Here is a 27,980-nt window from a genome sequence, read left to right on the forward strand (position 1 = left end):
TCCTGTAGTTCCCCAATTTAAACCATTCAACAATCTTAAAATGAGGGCAATTAACAATCCAAATGCCAAATTTCAGTAAGTAAAGAAAAAGTCCTTGAAAGCTAAGGAAAGATTTTCTAAATTTTGATTAGAATACAACCTGCCTAAGGGATCTGGTTGAGATTAGACATCCCAAGATTTTCTGAAACTTTAAGGACAAAAAGTTGGAAAATAAAATAGCCATTTTAAAAGCTGTGAAAAGAAAAAAAAAAAATTTGAACAGTTTTCAGTCACTCAAGAGGTAAGGGCTACAGACTGCGAAACCATCTCCAGGGCCTTTGAGTTATGCAAATATAAAGTAAATCCTCTTAGGGAAAACCTTGAAATTAACTAAATGTATATATTTTATCCTGAGATTAGAGCACTTCTGTTCAGTGAGGAAAACTGTGGAGAGATAGGTCTCTGAAGACTTTGGGCTTCGTTCAGGAAATATGTTTATTTTTGTTTGGATTTATATTCTACTATGCTTATATATTATGGCTTATTCTTGGGTTGTGTGTATATGTGTGCTTTATATGTGCATTTATGTGTGTGTATCTGTGATATTCAAGCATTTGCTCAGAGAAGATCAGGAACTGAGATGCAGTCACTGGGTGTCTTAGCCTGGGCCTTGAAAGCAGAGCCTGAGAGGAGGTTGATTTGTGCGTGATTTGTTAAGGAATGAGCAAGGAAGGATGGAGGATCAATATAAATATGGATTATAGAGTCAGCCATTGCAAAGGGGTAACGTTGCTCCATCCTCGGGATTTTCTGAGAAGCCTTATGGAGTATCTGTTAGCTTTTGACTTCTGTTGGTCAAGGGTTGCCCCATGAGGCATGAGTGCTCCATTGCTTTTGGGCTGAACATGCATGAGTGCTTGGTGGTTCCTGCAGGAGTTCCATTTTATATAGTCAAAGAAGACTGAAGGCAAAAATGAGGGTCTTGGAGTACTACGTAGCCAAGGCTTTGACAAATTACACTTGTGTCAAGCTAGTGGATGCCTGAAATGAAGTGGTTGCTGTTGCAATCATTAGAATAAGAATGCAAAGCCAAGAATATTTGAAGCAGTGCATAAGAGATGTCCAACAACCATGCTAGAAGGATGCACAGGTCTGATGATAAACACAGTGGAGGTTGTATGAAAGAGACCATGAAAAGGAGCTGATGTGGGTTTGGTGTGGCTCATGCTAGGTTGCAACATGGATAACCCACACAGAGTGTTATTTAAGACTGAATGACTCAGATATGGTCAAATGTACCAATGCTGGTCTATTAAGTTCTGATAGAATGTACCCTTGTGAATGGAGTGTGGCTCCCCCAAGGATATGAACAGGCCTATAATTAATCACCTAGGACAACCTTAATTCCTGGATAAGAAATGAGGGCTTATGAGGTAGCCTGAAGCTAGGATGAGGGGGAAGCTTTCCCTTTTCTCTGGTAGCAGCTTGAAGAATTAGCTGAACTATAATAGGATCACTCTGTCATTTGGCTTGAGCCTCAGTTTCTTCCTCAGTAAGATTATGAGGTTAAGTATGATGCATTTGATAGGCATGGGTTCAATTAGTGTAATAAGGACCCCAAAGAAAAGTGACTTAAGAGAAATTGATCTCTTACATAATACCTAAGCATATGCCACCCAAGTCTCATGTGGTGACATCCCAGAGTTGGAGACCAGGCCCCAATTTAACTTTTGCTCCTTCTTCCTAGGGTGTTGACCTTTTCCCCGTAGCTCATGATGGCTCACTACCATATCCATATTCCAGAAGTAAGCGTGGAGGTCCCTTCCCCTTAAGGACATGACCCAAAAGGTGTAGATCCCATTCTCTCTTACATTTTTTTGGGCCAGAACTTGGTGACATGCCTACACCTAACTTCAAAGAAGTCTGGAAATGCAGCTAAATTTGTTTTTCTCTGAAAGATGCAGAGACTTGATGGTGGGGGGCAACTTCAGAGAGTGGTTATGAGGATCAATAAGAGCATGTAGGTGAGGCTCTGGCCACTCAGTGTGCTTTCTAAAATTGTCTCCTTCTCTGTGAACCCCTGTCTAACTTCCCCTGCCAATGTGAATCCCTCACACTTGACATCTGCCCCTCACACGTCACACAGTGCCAGATAACCCCTGTCTTACCCTCTAAAGTGTATAAGGTGTGTTCGTTTTAGAGAACAGGCTAGATCACAAGCTCCTTGAGGGCAAGGATCATGGCCTTGGTGATGTTTTGTTTGCATCTCCTACAGGGCCCAACTTACCCACAGAAGGAGGGGATTGGACTGGAATGATTACCAGGTATTTCCAGCACTAAACCTCTATGAGGTTCTGGTTTGCTCACCTCTTTGTTGAGATCCACAGTGAGAAGTGCATAGCTTCTGCTACAGCCTGAGAAATAGGTAGTTTCAGATCCGAGTGCAGCTTGAAGAATCTTAGCTGAACTAGACCTGGACCCAAGAGGGTATGATGTGCCTGAGAAACAAGATTCTTCAGTTTTGTTGGTTTGGTTTAAGTTTACCACTATAAGCTGATCCTGGGGCCAGGACTGGGCTCTGGTTAACCAGCTAGGTAGACTAGGGGTTCTTAAACCATTGTGAGAGATTGCTCCCTTTAAAATCTGGTGAAAGCTATTCTAGCTAGAAAAATCCACATGCCCATGAAATCCTGGGTAAAATGGCATGAAGTTTATCCCTGGACCTTAGGTCAAGAACCCAAAGGATAAGCCAACACTTACTCCTAGCTCTTTAACAGCTCCATTTCATTTCACTCCTGCATTGTGTCTTGGCTCTTACCTTAGAAGAATAAAAAATAGGTTGTTGAGGAAAATAAGTCTAACAGGGGAGAACAAATGAATCCAACAGCCCTCACCTGAGCAAGCGATGCTTTGGTTCTCACAATCAGCAAAGCTAATATTTACAATCTCTTTTTACGTTTTTTGTTTTTAGGAGGTACAGGGGATTGAACCTGGACTTTGTACATGGGAAGGAGGTGCTTAACCACTAAGCTACACCCCCTCCCCAACAATTACCTTGTAAACATATAAACATTGTTAAAATTTTGTTTTCCACTGTTATTTCTTTGTGGCTCTTTTTTTGTGCTTTAATGCCGTCACACCTGAAGCATCTTTGACTTCCTTCTCCATTTTCATTGTTCTGCCTTTTCCAGTTTGCTGAAGCCCTGGTGGATGGCGAATGGAGAGGAAAGAGAGAAACAACCCCCCCATTCCCCCCACCCCATGATTGTTAGTTGCAGATTGTTAATTGCAGACGGTTTTACATTCTCTGGGACAAGTGGCTCTTCTAGCAGGCACCTTCTTGGGTTGATGAGACACACCTCTGTTGCGCTTTCCCAGCAGCAACCTCCACAATGAGGGTGAAGCTTCTGGCCCTCAGGCCGCTGCTCTCCCTACCTTCCCCCTGGCCCCTGGCTCCCTTCCAACACACTCTTTCTCAGGGGCAAGGGGTCCTCTAGGGAAGGAGTTGAAATGGCGCTAGTCTGTCTCCTTCTATGCATCCCACATATGGTCCACAGGAGTCCTCAGACATTGTCATTAGATGATGCTTGTGGAGAGTTTAATCTAGTTCTAGTTGCATAGCAAGTGCTCAACAGATGGCATCTGTCCCCCTCCTCCTCGGCACCCCTAACCAAATAACTCAAGTTGTCTGGGTACTTTTAACAATGATTTATTAAAGGAAACAACTCCTCTTCCCTTCTGCCCATATCCACCATCTACCCCCACTTTCATCTGTCTTGCTGGTCGGGGAACTCCAATCCGTCACATCTTCGAAGGTAGGAACTCAGGGAAGGGATGAACTGTGCCTAGAGAGGGCTGCTCCTTATGATAGTCTTCATCTGAGAAAGAGACAAGAAAACTAGGTCTGAGACCTACTGCTTCTGCCACCTGGAGCCACAGACTGCAATTAGAGGCGAAGGTTCCCACTTCTGGGAACTGGTACCATGCAAGAAGCCAGCAAGGCCACCTGCTGGACTGTGCATGGATTGGACAAACAGTATGTTCTGAACTTGGGTGGTCTTTTCAAAGTATGGGCCGATTCTGTTGTATTTAATACAACTGAATTTGTAAACAACTCTGAATCATGGCAACTTTTCATTATGCTTTTCTATTTTTAAATGATGGCTACCTGTAGGTAAAGAACCTGTCATGTAAGGCCCCTGAACCTTTTCACAGGAAAGTTCTCATAGGTCAACATGACAATGTATAGCAAAGGCCTTAAAAAGAGCATATCCTTTGGCAGCAATTATAATTCCTGGAACTTATACCAAGAAAATAAGTAAGGGTATGCATACTGTATTACTCGTATAGAAATAGGGACTATCTTAAGTGTGTCTTAATGGAGGTTGCCAAGTAAAAGGTGTTATGTGCACAGATAGATGATGGACTTCTGATTAAATTGATTAAATTCTGATAAATTAAATAAACTGATTAAATTCTGATTAAAGATGATAGTAGAGAAACATTGATTTTGAATGTTGCTCACCAGCTACTTTTAAGCGAAATAATCAGGGAATAAAAATAGGTACAATATGACCTCATTTTAATATAAATACTATGTGTGTGTGTTTTTAAAATATGCACCAATATACTAATCAGGCATCATTCTGAAGTGGAGAGTATGGGTGATTTTCATCCTCTTTTTGCTCAACTGAAGAGTATGATTTTCCCCCAGGATTCCTGGGTAATGAAAATTATTTTAAACGTTTGAAAATCATCATCCTATGACAGACACAATTTTCTCTTGGGAGAAGTAATTGTAGAGGGAGAGGGCCCAAAGAGATGGGGCTATTTTTCATCTATCTCTGGAAAGTTCCACTGGGGCCAAGTGTACAACCTGCCGGCGTTGGACAACATTTGGGGAAGCAGGGAAGGGCCTGTTCGTACCTGTCCTTACTCTGCAGCACAGATGTGGCCGCACCCATTGCTGACACACCGCTCTCCTGTATCACAGTCCAGGTCACTACTGCAGAATTCCACACAGGCACCTACATTGGAACAGGGCTGTGAGAACTCCTGTGCCTCAGGTACCGGTGCTGGGGGAGGACAGCCCTTGAGTAAGGAGTCAGTCCCACTCTTTCCTTTTAGTTCAATATATAATAGAATTGAGATGATTGCTGGCAGAATTATTCTCATTATGTCTTAAATATTTCAGCTACAAACCACGCATTCACATGAATACTCTCACTTGATCTCAAGTAAGACCTACTTCAAAGATGTGGGGTATTGTGTTCTGGAGGTGAGCCGCAAAGAAGCTAAGGACTGGGATGACTGAACTGTGCTCACTTCCACTCTGCAGGGAAAGGAGAGGAAAAGGGGAGACTCGCATCCACCAAGTGCCATGGGGGGCTTTGTGGCCCCCTATGAAGTGGGTCTGGGCTGACAGGGTCACTTGTCCACTAGAAGGTATGAAGTGGGATTCCTTCCACACCTGCCTGGCACTGTGCCACATGTGAAGGTGACCCCGACGTGAAGAGTGCTCCTCCAGATTTCAGGAGTCACTCATGACCTGAGGCTCTCCAAGAGCCCCGAGCATCAAGGACGATTTTTCAGGACCAATGAAGTAGGTCCAAGAAGCTGGCTGACACCCCGCAGGGGCTTCTGGCAAAACGTGTGCAGAAGCCCAGGCAAATGTGTGCTGTGCATTGACTGGAGACTCAGCTGGAGCTTCTCCATCTGAATTTGTCTCTGCATGTCTCTGGGCCTTTGTTGCCTCATCTGTAAAATGGGGTCCTTGGATCCAGGAGGAGAAATGAGTTTGATTCTCCAGTGTCAGTGCCAATCAAGGAAGTGGCTCTTTGATGGCTGAGTCAAAAAGGCTCAGGATGCCCTGTCCAGGCTTAAAGAGAAAGAGAGCTGTGGTTCACCAGCAGTGCCTGAGATGCAAGAAGGGACCTAGTGGGATGTTGACCAGGTCCTTGCAGGCCTCAGAGAAAATCGGTGTGATCCTTCCTTGCTCCAATTAGATGTGGTCAATTTATGATGAGAGGGTTGAAGACCCCTGCCCCCACTCACAGCAGCTTGGTCATTAGGAATATATCTGCTGATTTCTCACTATGTAGACAGCATAGTGTTAGCTATTCAGGAGACTCGAAGGTATAAGACAGGGCCATTGCCTTCTGGTAGCTCACAGTCTAGTAATGGAGATAAGACCTGTTCAAAGTACTAAAAACAAGGCAGTGTGTGATAAGTGTCCAGAGAGAGGTATGTCCAGAAGACTAAAGGGGCTCTGAAGAGACCAGACCTTAGGTTTAGTTAGGCAGATGGAAAAGGCAAGTCTTGCAGGAAGCTTTCCCAGCTTGTCCTGAGGGTGGTGGTGGAGTGTTCTGAGAAGAAAGATTTACCAGGCAAAGTTCATGAATTATACAAAACAGCTGAGACGAGGTTGAGGCTGGTGAGGCACTTGCACAGCCCTGGGATTTTGTGCCCTAGGTGCCTCCCTCCTCACTCCAGTCCCAGCCCTGACATAGAAGGCAGTAATAGTGAACGGTGCATGCCACCTGGAGGGCTGGACGCATGTAAGGGCACGATCTAAAAACCAGGAAAAGTGTGGGAGCTGCGCAATTGCAGAGGGCAGATCTTGAGGCCCTGGGGAAGGAGTTTCGACTTCATTTGGAGGCCAGAGAGGAATCTGACTGCTGTTTCCCTGGGAGAAGTGTTCTTGCGTGACAGCACAGAAAGGGTCAGCATCCAGAAGGAAGGGAGTTGGCAGGGGAGAGCCATTAGGAAACTATTGCAGTGGTCTGTGGAGTAATGGGGGAGGTGGAAACTGAGGGCAGTGAGGGTGGAAAGGAAGGAACGGGTGCAAGAGGTGGTTTCAAGGAAGAATGGGCAACACTTGGCAAGCAGTTTAACGTGGGGCAAGAGGAACAAAGAAGTAAGAGTAAGAGTTGAATCTGAGCCAATCAGATTTTAGGAGATGGAAAACATACAGTAGAAATGATCAAGAGAGATGGGGGCAGGATGGAAGCTATAGTCAGTCTTACTGGATTAAGGAATGAGTTATGGGGAAATGAGGTCAGGGGATTCAGACTACTCCTTTGAGACTGGTGGTGGTAGAAGGAAAAGATTAAGGCGATTAGTGTTTAACATGACAAAGACAATGGTTTCTCTAGTGGCTCAATGTGTTTGTAGCAGGAGGGAAGAAGCAGGAGTAGAGGGAGAAGCTGGGAGATGGAGGGGAGCCTGTGGAGCAGAGTTGCAGAGGGGAATTGGGTGAGTCAGCTGCAGGGGTGACCAGGGAAAAGGAGGGGGCGAAAGTGGAGGCAGCAGCAGAGAGACCCCTGGCTGGAACCAGGCGGCCGCAGTGAGGATGTGCCCCTGCAGCGGCTCCCGTCTTCCTTCTCCCTTCCTTCCCTTCCTCCCCTGCAAGCATTAGAAGAAAAATGGAGAAGAATGGGGCTGCCTGTAGCCCGGACTCACCCACAATTCTCAATGGTGTCGCGGCAGCCTGGAGCTGCTGCGCCTCTAGGCTGAGGGTGAGGAGGGCCACAAGGAGCAGGAAGCCTCCCAGCTTCATGTTGCTGTCGGCAGCCTGTGCTGAAGTGCAGAGGGCCGAGGGCACCTGGAATTTATACCCCCGTGCACCGAGTGCAGTGCAAGGCCAGGGAGGGGCTGGAACTGGCCCTAAGCCCTGCCCCGAAACAGCCCCTCCTGGGGAAGTCAGACGCCGAGCACCCTAGGTAATGACATGTAACCTAAGTCAGGCTCTGGGCCAAGGGATCACCCTCCTCAGCGGGAAATAAGACGCCTAAACCAGGGAAGCTTCAAGTGACCAAGAAAAGCAGGTGGGGCGGGAGCTGGCACTGCCTTTCATGTTGCGCTTTCATTGGCTCCTTCATTTTCCATACAAGTATTGAGCGACTGCTCTGGGCCAGGCACCGCTGGCCTGAGGCATAAAATGCTAAGGAAAAGCAAAGGCCTTGCCTGTCCTCATAGAAATGGCAATCCAGGGGCTTACACACTTCCCTCCTGGGGAAAACGTCAACAATTTGCATTGCTTCTTAAAATATTCCAGTTATAATCTCCATTTATTTTTATTTGCACCATAATTGACAAAGGAGAAAAATAGTTGCCCATCCCCACTTCTATGGGGATCTGAACTGTCTAATGGTTTGTATTAGTCAGCCAAAGGGGTGCTGATGCAAAATACCAGAAATTGGTTGGTTTTTATAAAGGGTATTTATTTGGGGTAGGAGCTTACAGATACTAGGCCATAAAGCATAATACATTTCCCTCAAAAGTCTGTTTTCATGTGTTGGAGCAAGATGGCTGCCAACGTCTCGAGGGTTCAGGCTTCCTGGGTCCCTCTGGGCTCAGCTCCTTTGTTTCCTCTACAAGGTCAGCTATAGACTGTGAACCTCTGTAGGCCTTGCCTGTCTCCACAAGGTCAGCTGTAGACTATCAGGTGAATGGCTCTCTTTCCCTGGAGCTCTAGCTTCAGCATCAAACTCCAACATCAAAACTCCAACATGAAAAGCCCTGAGCTCTGTCCTTTGCAATGCCTTTTATCTGCGAGTCCCCGCCCACCAAAGGGTGGGGACTCAACACCCTATTGTTATCAGATTCTATCTAGGTTCTTGGCTCACTTACCACCATCTTCTTTATCCTTTTAGTGGGGCCATATATCTTCAAAATTATAACTAAGTTTATTTCTTCCAGAATCAATGCCTTCCAAAGCAAGATATTAGTCACGGTATTTCAGCCAGTTCCAACCACAGTGTTGGATCTGTCTTCCCTCAACCTCAGTAGAATAGCCAAAGAGGTTTATGCCCTGTCAGGCAGGGACTACTGCCCTAACCAGCAGGAAGTAACTACAGAAGAATGATCATCACTCCTCAGCACCCCCTTAAGAATAAGGGTGTGCACTCTCTGAGGGGGCAGTTGAGGCAGGTTGGCTAGGGAAACAAGAAGATGAGCCACAACATGGCCGACAGACAACATGGCTGCAAGACCTTGCTGAGACCTTGAGTTTAACCTTGAGGTCCCAGTTTCTCTTTCTGGGACCTCCCTTTGGCCTCGGATATTCCAAACAGGCCTCGCCATTGGCCCCCACCATCGGTAGGGTAACCAGTAACAGCTGGGGCCCCTCCCCTTAGCATTAGCAAGAGGGAGGAATAATGAACAGTTTAAAAGGTGACCACACAAGGCAGAGTGGGTTCTCTCTGCCTAGAGGAGCCCACACCAAATCTTGGTGTGTATTTTCATTTTTTCTCTTCCATTTCTCAGCAAGCTCTGTTCTTCCCCCATTTCCCAAATAAATTCTTTTTACTTTCCTAACTAAAGAAAAAAATAATTTACTCAAAATAATGATGATAAGGTGAAGAAAAGATATTGTGATGCAAAACAATTTCCATCCTACTTTCTGTTATTAGTATTTTCAATGTAAAGATCTTGTAAATATTTTCTAAGTTACAACCTTATCTACATTTAAAAAATGGCATGGCTGACTCAGATTTATAGCCCCAAAGCCTTGTGCCAACACTTCCACCCTCCCTCTCTCCTTCCAATTCTCTTTCCTCCCATTCTTCACTATCGTCATTAAATTGCTAATTAAAATCTGTGGCTTCTGGCTTCAACTCTAACTTAGGAAAACCTGTATCAGTAAATTGGGGAGTTAAGCATTTTCAGTTTTATACTTACTAAGCGTTGTAACAACACTTGGAGGTAATCACCATCACTGTGTTAGTCTGAGTCCTATAAAAAGCAGATTCCAAGAGAAAAGTGTACAGGGATTTTATTAGGGCAAAGGCCTGGGTGAGAGAAAATGGGGAGGGAGGCAGAGAAAGGCTTGCGACTCTGGTGTGAGTGCAGGAGAGAGGGATGGCGATTGGGTGGAAGTGTTCTAGACTGCCCTGCAAGGTAGAGAAGATTTGGCAAGACTGCTGGGGGGTTCATCAGCCAAAGTCAGATGTTAGAGGAAATGGCCTGTATTACAATTCCTCCCGCACTTAGTCACAGGCTGGGAGAAGCTTGAGGGAAAAGAAGTTTCAGAACAATTGCTGCTGTGCATTTCTGAGGGCAGCAGCTAGAGTCGTTGGTCAACTCTATTCCCTGAAGTTGGAGGTCTGCAAGGCCCATTCTTGTGGCTGCCATAATGATCATCATCATACATTTGGGGAAATTGATGCTCAGAGAGGTTCAGGAATGTACGTATGGTCACACAGTTATAGTTATTATACTAAGTGGCAAATGTGGAATTTGAATCTAGTTTTGCCTTCTGCAAGTCTCTGCTCTTTCCTCGAGACCAGAGCTGTGAGCCCGTTTCAATAGTCAGTTCTGACATTCTTCTCCTGCTTACATCCAGATCTGGCTCAATATATCATAAAAGCCAGGACCTGGCAATCTATTTTGAGAAGCCCTTTCTCTCCTGTCTCTCCACTTCCCTTCCAGGCAGCACTGACCATGCCTGTGGTGGGAGCCTGGGGTGGGAGAGGGTGTGGTCTGAGCTTTCTCTTCCCCTCTTCCATCCTCCTGGGTGAGGGCCTCTGGTCTTGAGGGCAGGGGAAGGCAGGAGGGGAGCTGGCAGGAGAGCTCCTGCAGCCTTGGTCTGATTCTTTCTGCTGTGGGTGCTGAGGCAGATGGCTTTGCTGCCATGACATATGTAATTGCCTTGGGGTAAAGTTCCTCTTCACTTAGTTCAAGTTCCCTTCTGAGAATCCCAACTCCTGATTCAACATCAGAGTCTTCCAAGATGTCCACATGGTGCAGTACTGGGGAGGGGGTGAGGCATGGAAGGTAGTAACCAATCAGCCAGAGGCAGGTCTCATTCCCCCTTCTTGCAGGCGCTCAGTCTAGAGCAGGGGTTATCTGAAGCACACACCTTGGCTTTCCTGGGCGACCATGTCCTCTTCCCTCCCATATCGAGGGGGATAGAACATTTGGCCGTGAGTGCTGCATCCACTTGACTCTTCCCAAAGTTATCTTGCTGTGAGGTAGGAGGAGGACTGCCCTGGTTGGGGTTGGAAGGACAAGTCTACAGCCTCTTGATAGGCCTTTGGAGAGATGGTTGGTTCCTCTTTAGAGAGTGGAGGACTTCATGTTTCACCAGGGGCTCTGGTTCCTAATTCTTGGGCTATAGGAAAAGTCCCTTTCATCATCCTTGATGCTTCCTTTGTCACCAGCCCCATAAACCGCTAGTATCTCTGGATGGGTTAAGGGGCACAGTTTTAAGTTGTTCAGAAAACGATTTTGCAAACTGCCTTAACTCAGTCACTCCCAGCTCAAAGCTGAGACTGGCTGGTGTGAAAATTCTGTAACAGAGCCAGAGCAAGGTGGAATCTTTTAGAGGACCTAAGCACAGGAAATATTATAGTGACAATCTCCCAATGCTAAACCTTGAAATAAATTTTTTGAAAATTGCACAAAACTTAAAGACATGTTGAAGTTAAGATAGCCTTCTTTTTGTTCTCCCTGGAATTACCTGGAGCTGCCCCTCTTTTGTGCTGCCAGTTAGACATCTAAGCCTTGTTGACTGATAGAGCCTAAAAGACTTTGTTTTCTCTTGTGAAAACTAAGAAGCTCACCAAGACCCGGGCCCAAAGAGAAGCCCATCCCAATGTGCCGTAAAAATTTATAAATGCTACTTATTGACCATTTACTTCATTCCAGGTAAGCTCTTTATATGTCATCCTCCTAACAGTCTCTGAGGTGGTTTGTCAGTGAGGACTGTGAATGCAAGTAACAGAAGCAGCTTAAGACAAAACTGGCATTTCTTATGAAGGTGCAAGGGTGTCACTCATGCCTCTCTGCTTCTCTGACAAATGTACTTCATCTTCCACTCTCTTTGCCCATCTTCCTCTGTTTCTCAACCTCCACACTGGGAGGTAATGTGGTCACTTCACAGCCCCTCAGTTCCAGATTGGCAAAGACTGTGCTAGATTTACTCAATTCCAGATCCAGAATGCCAGGAAAGGGAATTTGATTGGCCCGGTTTGGGGCAGGTGTGCTCCTGACTGATAGGACAGCCATAGCTGCTAAGTCCAGTCAACGAGTCATTGTCATTAGGAAGACACCCCGCATGGTTTCCAATACAGGAATGTGTTGTTACTGCATTTTACAGATAAGGAAACTAAGGCACAGTGAGGTTTCATAGCATACTCCAAATAATAGTTAAGTGGCAGAACCAGAATCAAACTCCAAGGACAGTGCTGTTAACTAGCACACATGACAGTCAGGCTAGGTCAAATTTCTTAGGAAGCAATTTTCAGTCTTCTCTGGGGCAAGATCAATGGGTTTTTAGGTCATAGATTCTACTTCATCTTCTGTGGCACTAATTATCCAGATTTCCTTAGCAAAGAACAACTGCTTTGAGCTAAGCTGCTTGCTGTAGAGGATTTGAGAGCTCAAATTGAAATTAAGAGTCAGGGAACGAATATAGCTCAGTGGATGAACCCCTGCTCTGCATGTATGAGGTCCCCCAGAGTTTAATCCCAGGGACCTCCTAAAAAAAAGAAGGGGAAAAAAAGAAGGGGGGAAGGGTCATCCACCAAAAATTATAACTGTGGTTTTAAGAGAGTTGAGGAACAGCTTGTGACTCTATTTCTGGCTATTTACTAAGGCTACTCCAAGGTCGTGAAAATAAGCCCAATGGCAAATATAGCACAGTAGGTAAGAGTTAGAGCTTTGGGTGTAACAGATCCTGTTTGCATCCAGCTCTACTACTTGCTAGCTGTGTGACCTTGGGAAAATTAATTTGCCTTTCTGAGTCTGACTTCCCTCTTCTACAAAGCAGAAATCATAATTTCTATATGATAGGGTTTTTGGTCAGACTAAATGAATATATACATACATACATATATTTCTGGCACATAGTCCTCAAAACTGGCAGCTACTCTTATTAATTTTAATGAAAGGGAATGCATGACTTTCTATTCCCTATACTAGGGTGCTAGTGAAAAAGTGTAATGGTTCATAAAGATTATTAAAAATTAATAAAGAGGGATCAGAACCTGTCCATATTTTAACCTGCTGAAAATCATAAGCTGGACCATGAAGAGACTCCAGGACTTAAGCTAGTACTACTGTCAGCTCAATGACTGAAGGAGGTTCCTATTTCTTTCCATGTTGAGGTCAAGAACTTTAGCACATGACAGTCGCAGGCCAAGGGAAGGTCAATAAAGGTACAAATACTATAGCATTATTGTTTTATTTTTTGAAGTTGGAATAAATTTATAAGGAAATAAAGTCACAAATAATCTTATTTTTTTTCTCCATAATGTGGTAAAGAACAAGGCAATTATCTGGAGGGGAATGCCCCCACCCAAAGGGTTCCTGCTCGCTTAGAGGCCCTTTGCAAAGTGAGGGGTCACTATCAGCACTGCCTGTGAGTACACAATTGCCCCCAATGCCAGCAGAGCTGTGGGGGCAGATCCCCTGCTTCCCACGCTCTGAGACTGAGAGAGGCTGGCTGGAGGGTGCAGCACAGCTCCTCAGTCTGTTGTGAATTGAATTGTGTGCCCCCCCCAAATACGTCTAAGTTATAAATCCCAATATACATGAATGTGACCTTATTTGGAAACAGGGTCTTTGCAGATGTCAATAAATGAAGGATCTCAAGATGAGAATATGACTGGTGTCCTGACAAGAGGAAGGAGAGGGAGATTTGAGACACAGAGACACAGGGAAATGGCCACGTGAGGACGGAGGCTGAGGTTGAACTCATGCTGCTACTAGACAAGGAAGCCTGGAGCCACCAGGAGCCGGAAGAGGCAAAGAAGGATTCTTCCCCAGAGGCTTCTGAGGAAGCCTGGCTTGCTGACGCCTTGATTTCAGACTTCTGGCCGCCAGAACCGTGAGAGCAAATTTCTGATGTTTCAAGCTTCTCAGTTTGTGGTACTTTGTCACAGAAGCCCTAGGAAACTAAGACAGAACCAGTGCCTGTTTCTCCCAAAGTTAGTGGCACAAATCTAGGAACCAAAAGTAAAGACCACTGACTGTGGTCCAAAGGGAAAATTTTAGGGTGTACATATGTTACTAAAATAAAAATTTTTTTTCAACAGTGGAGACCATAGTAGTGCATCTCACAATCCCCCATTCTCAAAATCTTTGTTTCCCACTTCTGTTATTCTGGGCTTACTGTTCATAAGCTTTTAGTATCCAAGGAAGAAAATGCTCATGAGGGTTCACAATAAGGAAGTCATAGAATTGGAAGCCAGGGCCACTGTCTGATTATGTTGGCTAACCTGTCTCTAGCAGGTAGACACAATTAAAAGGAGAAAGTTACAGCACTCCCAGCAGTGATGGCGCTTGACCAGCAAAAGCAAAAAGTGTTAGAAGCCAGGTGTTTTCTTGGAATACACTTTAGACCACCATGAGTAGAGCAGGAAGTTACTGGAAGGCCCATGCCACTCCCCACAGGTAGTACCTCCAATGGTTCAGGCCTCTTGAAACTGAAGGCTTGGTTCACTTCACTCAGAAAATATTCTGACCTTCTGAGATGTTCGCTCAAGTGTGGGAAAACTTGGACTGAATGTTGATGGAAGCTGCATAACCATTTGCAAAATAAGAAGTGTATAATCTCCCTACAATTTCCTGCTTAGTGCTAGACTATAATATATAATACTTGTTTTGCATTTCTAAATAGAATCTTTATTTTTCAATAGTATTTATTTTTTTAACTCTAATCTTATTGTGTATAGGATCTGTTGATTGTGGAGAAAATGCCATTCTAAAAGTTGTAGATACAATATCAGGATGTGATCAGGATGAAAATAGAAGAGTGATGGAAAATTTTCAGAGATCCTGGACTCAGAGAAAAGTAGACACAGGACACACAGTAGATACAGCAAGTTTGGAGTGTCTTTGGGTTTCTCTCTTGGGAGGTTTTGAGTGCATTGGAGGTTATACATAAAAGAAGATCAGATTAGGGGAGCCTCTTAGCATATAAACGATTGTGCGCAAACGTGAATGTGAACTTGATGGCAGCCAAGGGATGGAATGTAACAGAGTCTTCTTGAGCTAGTGGTAAGGCTCACAGTAATGCTATCTATTTGGGGAAAAGGCCCAATGACCATATTTTCACAAAGTGACACTGCTTCCTTGACATTAGAGAACGATCCAGATACCTTTGATTCAATCTATTTTCTTTCTTCCTGGGAATTGGAAATATGGACTGGAGAGAACAGAAACTAGAAAGCATTAGTACTGAGTCTCATTCATGAAGTTTCATAAAATAAAATACCCTTTATTTATTCACTCTCTAGACAACGATGTTCATACAGATTCGCCAGGTCCTGTGGACCCCCATATTCAGTAGAGGAAGAGAATTAACTAACACCCACTGTGTGCAGGCCCTTTGACATGACTTATCTCACTGTACACTGTCTGCAATTTTAAAAGCTAAGTCTTACCTAGTGTAGCAGTTTGATATTATTGATGAATTCCAAAAAGGAATATTGGATTATGTTTATAAACTGATCTTCTCCTCTAGGCATATTAGGTTATATTGGATTCATAGGTTTACTTGATTAAGGAATTATGTAAACCTCTTGTGTGAGTAGGGTATTGAGTCCCCACCCTTTGGTGGGTGGGGTCTCACAGATAGAAGGCGTGGCAAAGAACAGAGTTGAGGGTTTCTGATGTTGGAGTTTGATACTGAAGACTTAAGCTGGAGCCCTGGGAAGTATACTCATAGAGGAAAGAAAAGCAAGCCCTAGGAATGTAGGAACCCAGGAAGCCTGAACCCTCGCAGATGTCGGCAGCCATCTTGCTCCAAATAGACTTTGGTGAGGGAAGTAACTTATGCCTGGTATCTGTAAGCTCCTACCCCAAATAAATACCCTTTATAAAAACCAACCGATTTCTGGTATTTTGCATCAGCATCCCTTTGACTAATACACTTAGTAGCACAATTTTACAGCTGAATGAGGTGAGAGGTCAAGAAGTTAGATGACTTGCCTAACATCATACTCTTGGGGGTGGGGGGTGGCAGTCTTCTCAACCAAGTCTATTTGGCTTTTAGGTAATACTCCATGCCCTATGTCATGAGGTCCTTTTGTCTCAAAGAGGGAAGATGTTCCTTTCACTAGGAGGGTTCTCCTGGTCAGGTGTCAAGATCTCAATGAAAAGGTGTGTGCAGATTATCTGCATTTGATATTTAATTCAAGGACACAAGGGTGAGTGAAGTAGACTGGTCATAGTCTAGATCTTGGCTCTTTCTACACTATCATAAGCAATGAACTTTACAAGCCTAAAAAAAAAAGTTTGCTTAGAATCCCTTGAGATGGCCATCTATTCACTCACATTTAAATTTTAAAACAGAAAGGGATGGTATCCTTTGGTAAGACAATTTTCAATTTGGTCAAAGTTCTTAAATGGCAGTAGCCTTTGGGGTGGCCAACCTTTCCCATATATAGCCCATACATGTAGTCTCCTAATTACCCATTATGCACCAATTATGTACTACGAGTTAGGGTTGGCTCTACCTTCTTATCAGAGCAGAAATGAATCTGTGTATGTCACAGGTTCATAGAATTCTGATCCTCCTCTGGCAAGGTGGCTTTGAGTCTCTCCCTTCATCTTCAGCCCATGCACCCTTTCGAAAGGAAAGTCATCTGAAAAAAAAATGTTTGGGAATATATTTTTCAAATGCCCCTGTGATTATATATTTGCCTTTTTGAAATGCTGAGCTTCTGAGCACACCCAGGACAGAACTGAATCCTTTTGGTATCAAATGCATAAGTCACAGGGAATGGTGTCTTCAGGTCTGGGCTGTTCCCCCTGCTCAGAGCCAAGACTTCCCCATTTCCCTTGCCCTAAGTAATGGAAGTCTGTAAGAGATTGCCGTTGAAGAGTGTCATCTGGAAAGAGAACCCTTCAAAGTCTGTTTCCTTAATCCCAAGTAACTGCTCAGCTCTCAGAAAGAAATCACAGACCCTAAAAGAACCTTTCCCTGGATTGAAAACATCAAAGTCTCATTCTCTTAAAAACCATGTCCACCCTTTGCAAAATGACTGAGAAAACAAAAAAGATGCCCATAGAACCAACAAACCAAGAAAAACCTAGAAACTATTAGGCTTAATAACTCTCCCTAGGATATACAGAAGATTGGCTTATTTCCAGGCCAAAAACAAAAACCAAAAAACCCTTTACCTAAACCTCGGTGACTAAGGCACCTGTGCATGAGCAGTTTGGATAGGCACATGGAAATGGTGAGTAGACCAGACTGGGAATGGTGGAAGTGCAGTTGGGGCACACCACACACAATGCCTCATTTTAGGACAACCTTCTGAATGAAGTATGTGCCCTGACGCATAGAACTCTACATTGTCTGCAGGGAAATCAACACCTTCTATTTTAATACAGGATAATTTAACAGGACTGTTTGTAAGGACAAATATGGTATCTATTTAGTTAACTCTTAGGTTTGATTATTTTCTACTCAAGAAGTACCCTTTAATTCCCCAAAGTTAGGCTGAGAACCAGAGCTACATCCCTAATTTTGTATACACATTAGTTAGGGCAAAGGAAACGGCATGAGACATCCTTGAAATTCAAAATAGAAAATCCAGGAAGGAGTGAGTGTATATCTGTGTTTTGTTTTGAAGATTTATTCATTTATTTCCCCCCCTTTCCCTCCCCCTCTCCTCACCCTGCTGTTTTTGCTATCTGTATCCATTCACTATGTATCTATTTCTCTTTATTTGGTCTTCTCTTCTCATTTTTTTCCCTCTAGGATTCCCCGGGGTTCAGTCCTGGGGACCTCTGATATGGAAAGAGGTTCCCTATTAGCTGTGCCACCTCAGTTCCTGGTTTCTACTGCACTTCACCTTGACTCTCCCCTTTGTCTCTCTTTTATTCTGTCATCATCTTGCTGCATGACTCACTTGCACGGGCACTGGCTCACCATGTGGGCACTCTCGCTGCAAGGGCACTCGGCCCGCCAGGCAGGCACTGGCTTGCCGCACAGGCACTGACTCACCATGCAGGCACTGGCCTGCTGCACAGGCACGCTTTCTATTCTTTTTTACCGAGAGGCCTCAGGGATTGAACCCAGGTCCTCCCTTATTATAGGCAGAGGCCCTATCACTTGAGCCACAAGCTCTTTCCTGTGTGTTTTATAAAATATTGCAACAGGCTTTAGAGTCATGGTAATATACAGCTTAAGACCCTCACTTTTGACCTTCACTTAAAAAAATAAATTCCATGAACATTATCCTTAGAGGTACCAGGAAAATCTGTGTCAGGTCACAGTAAACTGATAAGGAAATTAGCTGAGAACTTTTTTCCAACTAAAATTGATTTGCATTTCAAAAGACATTTGAACCAGACAGAATATTTTCTCCCCACAGTGAAATGGAATAAACGAGTTGGCTTACCACATGAGCTCCTGGAAGCCCCTACCTCCAGCCCAGCCACATTCCCACATGAGGGGAGATTATAAACCGAGCTGTATTCTGTGTGTGTGTGTGGCACTGCCTGCCAACATGAGCTTAGGCAACACCTCGTCCTGGCAGCTTTCTCCACCTTGGGGATGCAAGGGCCCTCAGCTTAGAGACTTGTTACAGCAAGCCAGTCTGCTGAGGGCTTTCCAGGAGCCAGCCTTGGGGAAAATAAAGGATGGGAAGTCAGCCTTTGACCTGGGGCTGACTTGGGCATGGGACTCTCATAGAGTAAGGCAGTATCTCCACAGCAGACGGTAAAGAACTTTCAGTTCTGAGGTTCAGTTCCTTAAACCTATATGGATGTTCTCTTTCCAAGCCTCTGTGCAGGTTGAGTAGAGTTTTGTTGCAGCTGGAGTAGGTGGAGGATAGTATGGGCTGTCCCCCTGCTAGGTGATTAGGTTCCTTTTGAGCAGATACATGGGATCCTGGATACATACAGTTGGAATGAGGCCAGGGGAAGGAAGCTGGCCACATTTCATAACCTGTTCCCAGAAATGGCAAGAAGAAGGGTTGAGCTTCTGCAGAATTTGCTTCTCTCAGGACCTTGAGGCTTCTTTGTAGCAAAATATTCTCCTATGATAGGATAGTACAAGCCAGTGGAAGAAGTAAGAGTATGTGAAGCTGACAGGCGCTGGGAAGAGAGAAGCATCAGCAAACACAGGCTGCTGGGGTCTGAGAGCTTCACTGATGCCTCTGAGTCTGGTCTTACTCTAAGTGACAAGCCTTGATTCTAGAATAATTGTTGTATATTATAGAGTCACTAAGACCTGGGACCTGCCCAGAAGTGCCAAATGGAACCTTGCTCTGCAACATGCACTGGGGATAATAAATGTCCTGTGGATTGGAAAAGCTGCAGCAATGCATGTGGACTCTTCCGTAGGGTTGCCATTCAAGCAGTGAGCATAGGGGAAGCAGTGAGCCCCATGCAGGGGTGGAGGACAGACCCCCTCTCTTTGTCAGAGCAAAAGGAATACTCACCTGCCCTCTGCACACAGAAGTCTGTATACCCCCTGGGGAAAAGCAGTTGGTAACAAATGGCAGGAGAACTGGGATTGTCCTACCCAACTCAGGACATGGGTCACCTTAAGTAAAAGAATCCTCATCCCAGGGAAGGCAGCTTCCTTCCAGTCTTCTACCTGCTCAGTTGAGACACAAAACCATGCCCCTAGTTTCCCAGGATCAAATACTCTGAGGGCCTTCCACACTGCCCAAACATTGCCCTTGAGCAATGTCCCTTCTGCCTGGTTGGGGTGGGGGATGGGGTACTGAATAGAGTACATAAGCATTGATTACCCGTCAACACCACGCACTGTGCTGGGTGCTGGAATAAGAACACATGTAAGGCAAGCTCAGCGAGTCAGACACATGTAAATATTTACAATATAATCTGCAAATTGCTGTGGCAGAGACTTGTACAAAATTCTGTGGCAGTATAAAGAGGTATTATTAGCTCTTCCCGGGAAGTTGGGATATAGTTAGACAGTGTGAGCTATGTGAACTGGAGCTTGAGGGTGAGACTGAGATCTCCAGAGCGGGTGGGCGAGCCAGGGTCCAGGCAACAGGAGCAGTTGGGACACAGCCTAGAGATGGAATGGGCTGGGGGTTGCAGCACGGAGGTGGGGTAGGGGTGGGGTTAGAGGAAGCTTTAGAGGGACTCTGAGGGGCTTTCATGGTCCGTGGAAACCCCCTGGGGATGGTCAAGCAGAAATGGAATGACCAACTTTGTATTTTACACCAGCATCTCTAGGGGCAGTGAGTGAGAGGTGAGGTCCTTCCTACCTTGCCCAGTGACTTGCCCCAGGAAAGCCCTCTGGAATTTCCATGCCCTGGGTAAGGATGGGCACTTCCATAGTCCTTTCCTGGCTATTCTTGACTCCTCGAACCACAGCACTGGATGACGGGAACCAACAATGGCTCTGGTTTGAAGGTTTGAGTTCTGAGCCTTTCAGGTAGAATTGCAGCATGGTTTCTTTTATAAAATCTTCATTTTGAATAAACTCTTGCTTAACCCTATCCAGCCTTGTTTAGTGTTACTAATTAAGATGCGCGCAGGAGCTCCTACTGTTGTAGAATTTGAGAGAAGTTCAATTATTTGAGTATAGAGAGGCCAGGACTCAGGAATGATTTTGAGAAGGAAAAATGGTTTATTGACGGACGGCCGGACTCGGGAACTTTCTGTTTGAATCCCGAGCCCTGAACAAGATTTTTTAGTTCCTTTTATACAGAGAGGAAAGGCCAAATGGTCCTTTTGTTTCAGTTCTCAATAGGTTTGAATTAGCATATATTTCCACATCTTAGTAAGCTTTTAGCATCGACCTCAGGCATTCGATAAGCTTTTAGCATATTTTCTTTGCATTTCCCCTGAATACTTAAAGTTTATAGACCTTGCATTGTTAAACTGTCTCCTGCTCACCAAGGGCAGGACTGCAACCTTTCATCATCCCACACCCACGAGTCACAGATAGTTTAGGTTATCTCTGAAGAGACAAAGAGTCTCCCACCCATAGCCCACATCACTACGACCGGCACCATCTTAAGGAGGACATACTATACTAATGAGTACCATGTGGACAGGGCTCTCTACCAGGTGCTGGCGATGCTGAGAGCAAAGAAGATGTCCTGCTCACCAGCCTCTCCTCACTGACATCCTTCAAGCCATGCCACCTGCATTTGCTTGCAATCAGTGTGCTTCCTCCACCAAGGGCAAAGAGGGCCCTTCTCTCTGCTCAGCAATTGGTGATGAAGCTCCTCACTAGGCTGTGAGACCAGAGGCTGTGTACTTACCTTATGTGACTCACCTGGTCAGAATAAATGTCATGTCATCTTTCTTCTTGAGTCCAAGGTTATGAAAACCTTTCACACCCCAACGTGGATGACTTTAGGATCTACAGATCATTAAGGCATATAATTACCTGGGGCTCTCTAGGGTCACTGCTCTGGAGGAGAAGGAAGTCAATAGGTCATAGGGGAGATAGTAAAAAATATTCTGGCTGAAAATACAGTTTCATTTAGAGCGAAAAGAAGCCAATATTTACCTAGCTACTTGAATTAGTCAGACAAAGGGGTGCTGATGCAAAAGACCAGAAATCTGTTGGCTTTTGTAAAGGATATTTATTTGGGTAGAAGCTTACAGTTACCAGGCCATAAAGCCTAAGTTACTTCCCTCACCAAAGTCTTTTGCCACGTGTTGGAAAAAGATGGCTGCCGACATCTACAAGGGTTCAGGCTTCCTAGGATCCTCTCTTCCCAGGTCTCTTTTCTCTCCAGTCTCAGCTGCTCTGGGCTCTGGTCTCTGCAGCTGCAAACTATCAGGTCAACAGCTTGTCTCTCTTCCTGGGGCTTCTGCTGTGTCCAATTGAGCCTTCCATCTTTCCTCATGTATCTGCTTCTCTGTGTGTTTACTTCCTGGGTTCCAGGATCAAAACTCCAATCTCTCTTCTCTGCAGTGTGAATCCCCACCCAACTCAATGTCCTACTGCTGTGGCCCAATCAAAGCCTTAATCATTATTTAATCAAGTAAAAGAGAAACCTCTGAATCCAATATAATCTAATATGCCCAGAGGAAAAGACCAGTTCAAAAACATAATTCAATATCTATTTTTGGAATTCAGAAATAATGCCAAACTGTTACACCTCTACCAAGAGCCAGGCACTCATAATGTGTAAGTTTCCAAGGCCACTCATCCCTTACGTGCATTAGCCAAGATGGGAAGCCAGACCCCTCTACCACCCAGCCCTGGTTCCAGTGTCCCACCTAAGTACATGTAATGGATCCTGAGTCAAAGCTTGGAAGGCAGCTCTGTTCATCGCTCCTACCAAGGGAAGCCTTGAAAATGCCAGAGGCTTGGGGACTGACACCCAAGCAGCAGGTAATGATTCCTCCCTTCGTCAAGTGTCAGACCTTCCACAGGGTTGTGTCAAGGAAGCCACAGAGGTAGGCAGTGAAGGGTCTGCATTAATTCACTGTTGGCCATTTATATCTGTGTCTTTCTGAAAGCTTGAGAGATAGGGGAGCTTTAAGCAATTTCTAGAAAAATTTGGTAATTGTGACCTTTCAGGTCCAGGTTCCAGAGTGGCCAGGATATCTCTGAACTGTAAACACAGAGAACCCCCAGTGTGGAAGTTCTCTCTGGCTAGTGGTTGGAACGAGCTAACCCGGCACTAACTGGTGGTTAGTTAAGCTACGCAAGTTCAAATATATTCCTTCTCTCCTCTCCCCCTTGGGTTTAGTGGTCTAAGTTTGGAACCTGATGCCCTCAGACTTTGGGTTTGGTTCTCCTTCCCTTTCCTACCACAATCGAGAGCACAGCTGCACACCCTCAGTGACCCAGACTTCCCAGCCTGGGCGGGGGAAGGAAGTCACAGTAGCGTTTATGCCACACTTTCAGGGCCTCAGCGTCATACAATTCCTAGTGCTGTGCAGTGCACAGGCACCATGCATGACCCTTCATTGGCTTGCTGCACATTCTTCTGCAGATTTCTCTACTCCTCCTCTGCCCCGCCCCCATCTTCCCAGGTGTTTCTAGGAATGCCCTCCTCTGATTATGAATAAACCCCTCATCTTACATTCTAACTTCCCAGTAGTGGTCTGATCCTTGCAAAGACACTTGAGGATGGAAATTCACCAGGCACTCCTGCACCTGGGGCTGACTCCTGATTACCAACACTGACACACACACACACACACACACACACAGAGGCACACCCGCAGCCTCAGTGTTCTAGCCTCCCGCTGTGTTTGCGTGGAAATGGACAGAACTTCCCCAAGCTCCACAGAGGTCAGGAATAGATCATGGGGCTGGGATCCCCCCTTCCCATCGCTTCACAGGTTTTCTGGGAGGCAGGCTACTTTCCCACTCAGTAAATTGAAACATGCCAGATCAGACCCTTGGGGGCTGATCATCTCTCCAGATTATCAGACACATCTGGGCAGTGCTGACCTACAGCAGCCACTCAATAATGTGTGGGCACACTGGGAGTCTGTCCCCAGGCAGCAGCCTGCTCCTCTTGTCTATTTGCTTGAGTGGCTGAGGAGCAGCCTGGGAACATGCCCTGTGGGCAGAGTCAAGCAGATAAACTTGAACCAGGAAAAAAAAACCCTAGATGCCAACGGACAGGAGGAAACAGGGCATTTCAGTAACTGTCATTTGAATAATCACCGCATGAACTCATATCTGAACCAAGTGGGTAGGGGACTGGAGGGGGAAAAAAATAGATGAATATAGGTTTTCTGTTTTGTTTTCTCCTGTTTTACTAAAAACGGTGTAAGAGTGCAAGGCAGTACAGCTTCGATACCCAGATACCCACCTCTGCCAACAAGTATCTGGGATACTTCCTGTGCCCTACAGAACAATCTGGGAAATGTCTGTGACTGAATGAAGCTGATTTGCTGTTTGAGCTATGAACCAGCTTAAAATGAAGGACAGCCACCAGAAATAATAACTTCAGATTCAGAATTCTTAATGAATAAGTTTCCCTGCTGATGATAATTAGATGGCAGGGGCCAGTGTTTCTGAAGGCTGTTCCCAGTTTGTGATTAAAAAAACAACAACTGTGTCGTAATGGTTATGTTCAAGGGCTTTGGAGTGTTCACATCCCAGTTCTGCCTTTTACAGTCTTAAGCAAGCTATTAATACGTTACCTCTCTAAACATCAGCTTTCCCATCCATTAAGTAATACCCATCCTCTATATAGGGTTGTCCTGAGGAGCAAGTGACCTAACATGTGAAACATGCCACGAGCCTGCCACATGGGTGATACTCAGTAAATGGCAGCTAATGTTATTCTCTTCATATAAGGTAATGTTTATAAATTTTAATTTCCTGTTATGGGAGATCTTCCAGATCTTACTCATCCAAAAGGTATTTCTATATGGCAAAGGAGAAGATTTCAAAATCCTCATAGGATAAACGGTTTCTTTGTTTTGGGAAACATCATCTCAATGGATTTATTAATATTTCAAATGTAAACTAAACATTCTCCTTTGAAACAGTACTCTAATTCCTAGGAACTAAAATATTTTGGCTATTGGTGGTAAAGGGATAGGGTGGAGGAGGCAGCTGGCAGGAACTGTGATAAAGTGAAGTATTCCTCAAACTTGGGTAATATCAATATCCCTAAAAAGAAACAAAAATTCTAGGCTGTAGTAGAAAATTTCTACTTTGTACACTTCTAAATCTAGCCACTGACTTCTTACACATATAGTGCAATACTTCTCAACCAGGAGTAATCTTGCCCCCCACCCCCCTCCCCACTTGCTCCAGGTGACACAGGGCTAAGTCTGGAGGCATTTCCGGTTGCCACAGCTGGGAGAGGGAGTGCTACTAGCATCTAGTGAACAGAGGTAGGGATGCTGCCAAACACTCTGCACAGTCTCCGCAAGAAAGAATTATCAGGTACAAAATGACCATAGTGTCAAGATTGAGAAACCCTGAGTTAAAGATGCATACTATAAATCCTGAAGCAACCACTAAAATAAAAGAGACATAGCTAATGAGACAGCAGAAAATAAAAAATGGAATCATATAGAATCAATTAAAAGAGAAGTTAGAAAAAGAGAAAAGGGGAAATGGATAAAACAAATAGCAAGATAATAGACCTAAACCCAAATAAATCAATAATCATGTTATATGGAAATGGTCTAAATGCTCTGATTAAAAGGCAGGTATGGATTAAAAACCAAGACCCTAACATACACTTCCGACAAGAAAGGCCCTTTAAACATAAAGACACAATAGGTTAAAAGTAAAAGGATGGAAAAAGATATACCATGCTACCATTAATCAAAAGAAAGCTGCCAAATACCATTCTCCAATAAAAGATTCCAGGACTCCTTGGAGAAATGGCTAATTCTAGGGCTGGGGCAGGGAAAATACAAGATGAGCCTGGAACATCTTGCAGTACCAGAAACTAAGGAAGTGCCGAAAAAAACAAAAGGATGGAGCCTGTCAAAGGGACATCAGAGCCAACCTGAAAGAGCTTCCAATGGTCAAAGCTGGAACAGTTTGAGCAAAAACGTAAGTAACGCAGTATTAGACTATAACCCAAAGAATAAAACAAATATGCATTAGTCATTGCTGATATAAGCAAATTATTGGATTAAATTAATAAATGGTAGAGAAAAGACAAATCTTCCCTAAAAATTCCAAATCACTGAGTAGATACTCCCCTTCTGGTAGGTAGAGCTTAATCTCTGACCCCCCTTGTGTGTGGGCTAGATTTAGTATAAGCCCAAATTAATGGAGTATGAAAGGTAAAAACAGTAAGTGTACAGTGGAGAAACCTGGAGAACATGACCTTAAGCAAGTTATCAATGCTGACATCACCTGCGGTTTAAGTTACGTTGATAGCATGTTAACCTCTGATGTGTGATGAGAAGGGCACTTCGCCTCTGTGGTATTCTTCCCTCAATTCCAGGCTAATCATGAGAAAAACCTCAGACGAACACAAGTAGAGAAGCTGTTTACAAAATATTTGAGCAGAGGAGACCAAGGCGGTGTCACATGACGAAGGAGACAAAACAACTAAATGCAATGTGGCTTCCAGGATTGGGTACTGGAACAGAAAAATAATTTGACAGTGAAAGTCAAATTCTGGAGTTTACTTAATAGCAATGTACCAATGTTGTTTTCTTAATTTTGACAAATGTACCATACTTATGTAAGATGTTAACAATAGAAACCTGGGTGAAAGGAATACAGGAACTCTCTGTACTATCTTTGTAACTTTTATATAAATCTAAAGTTATTCAAATAAAGTTTATTTAAAATAAAAAGAAAGCAGGAGAGGCTATATTAAAATCAAGTAAAGTAGAATACAAAGAAAAGAATATTAGTAAGGATTAAGAAGTTCATTTACAGATAAAGTGGTCAATTCATCAAGAGGACATTGTTGTAGAATTTGAGAGAGGTTCAATTATTTGTGTATAGAGAGGCCAGGACTAAGGAATGATTTTGAGAAGGAAAAATGGTTTATTGATGGCCGACCGGACTCGGGAGCTTTCTGTTTCAATCCCCAGCCCCAAACAAGATTTTCAAGTTCCTTTTATACAGAGAAGAAAGGCCAAATGGTCCTTTTGTTTCAGTACTCAATAGGCTTGAATTAGCATATATCTTCCATATCCTAGGTAAGCTTTTAGCATGGACTTCATACATTCTAGATAAGTGTTTTAGCACATTTGGTTTGCATTTTTCCTGAATATTTAAAGTTTATAGACTTTGCATTGTTAAACTGTTTCCTGGGACTGCAGTCGTTGCCATGGTCACCAATGGCAGGACTGCAGCTTCTTACCTTCCCACACCCACAAGTCAGGACAGACAGCTTAGGTTAAGGTTATCTCCAAAGAGACAAAGAGCCTCCCACCCATAGCCCACATCATTTCCCCCCTTATGCCAAAGTTTAACTTGCTAAGCTTTGGTATAATTTTTGTTGGAGCTATGAGGTGGATGGCTGTTTGTTGTTTTGATTGATTACTTTACTTATCAATTTTCAGTGTGGCATCCAGGAGCCTGTTCCCAGAAGTTTATAAGTTTTCACTCCGGACAGTAGAATTTTGGGGCAGGAGCCCCCCTGCAGTCATCCCGGGGCCACCGGCGCCACATAGATTTTCAGTCAGGCTCCAGATCCATCTATTAATTTTGTTTTACCCTTAAAGAATTTACACCCTTAATCTTAAAGGGGTGCTAAAGGGAGATGATCTCTTTTCTGTAACTGCTTCCTGCTGGCCATGGGCTGTAGTCATTACCTAACAAGGTGTAAAACTCTATTTTATTTTGACTAGAGGAAGATGGATATGGCCTTCTGTACTAAGTTGGATGAAGTTTTCATAGGGTTAATAAGATGTTCACTCTGAAAGAAACAAACTTAATAAAAAATTTGGAATACTTGTTTTTAAAAGAGGACATTGGATTACAGAGGTAGACAAGGTTAGGTGCTTATAAAGATGGCACTCCTTTTTAAAAGCTGGTGGGAACAGTATATATACATATTTTTTTCTAAGTTATTTATTTTTAGAGAGAAATTGCAATAGATACTTAGCTTTGTTTGAAGACATTTCCAGCTGTTTAGTGATTGGCACTCATGTGCTCTGTCAGATGTTCCTGGTGAATTGGCACCTTTTGGGCAATTGGTTTCATTCAGGACTAGTACACAAAGTTGGAGATTTTCTTAGTTTTTAGCTGTAGGAGTGATCAGAACTACAGAATAAAGGTTTTTTTTTTACATTTTGGTTTTAATTGTACAATTTCTAGTATTTTGACTTGTTCAATAGGTGACTCATTATTAGCAAGCAAGCCTCATTTCTGCTACACAGTAGAGTACAGTAAAATAGTAAGTTGACTGAGCCTGGCTGAGACTGCCACCTTATTCTATAGGCATGTTTATTAACTGTTTAGAAAATGAATTTACTAGGAGTCTAACATGTCTAATATACTTTTTCACTTGATTCAAAATAGAAAAGATAACGTCATAATTATTAGGCATATATTTAGTATAGGATAAAAGTACATCACCTAATATTAACTAATGTATTACTTAATGCATAAGGATTCAGAGTTGTAATTAATAGTTTTAAGTTTCAGG

The 27,980-nt window shown here is 44.0% G+C and overlaps 1 long non-coding RNA gene across 2 annotated transcripts; it reads right to left on the reverse strand.

The window, feature by feature from the left end:
- Window positions 1–3,683: 3,683 nt before the first annotated feature.
- On the reverse strand, window positions 3,684–16,505 carry LOC131274850 (uncharacterized). 2 transcript variants are annotated; one of them, XR_011646996.1, is made up of 3 exons: window positions 16,443–16,505; window positions 4,906–5,006; window positions 3,684–3,857 (listed from the first exon to the last, which is right to left on the reverse strand). It is a non-coding gene; the product is annotated as an uncharacterized lncRNA (long non-coding RNA). The 2 variants fall into 2 exon arrangements; XR_009182174.2 differs by lacking the exon at window positions 16,443–16,505 and adding an exon at window positions 7,441–7,594 and having other exon boundaries at window positions 3,685–3,857.
- Between the last annotated feature and the right edge of the window lie 11,475 nt (window positions 16,506–27,980).

Source organism: Dasypus novemcinctus, chromosome 21, assembly GCF_030445035.2.
Source record: "Dasypus novemcinctus isolate mDasNov1 chromosome 21, mDasNov1.1.hap2, whole genome shotgun sequence".
In the NCBI taxonomy this organism is placed as follows: domain Eukaryota; kingdom Metazoa; phylum Chordata; class Mammalia; order Cingulata; family Dasypodidae; genus Dasypus; species Dasypus novemcinctus.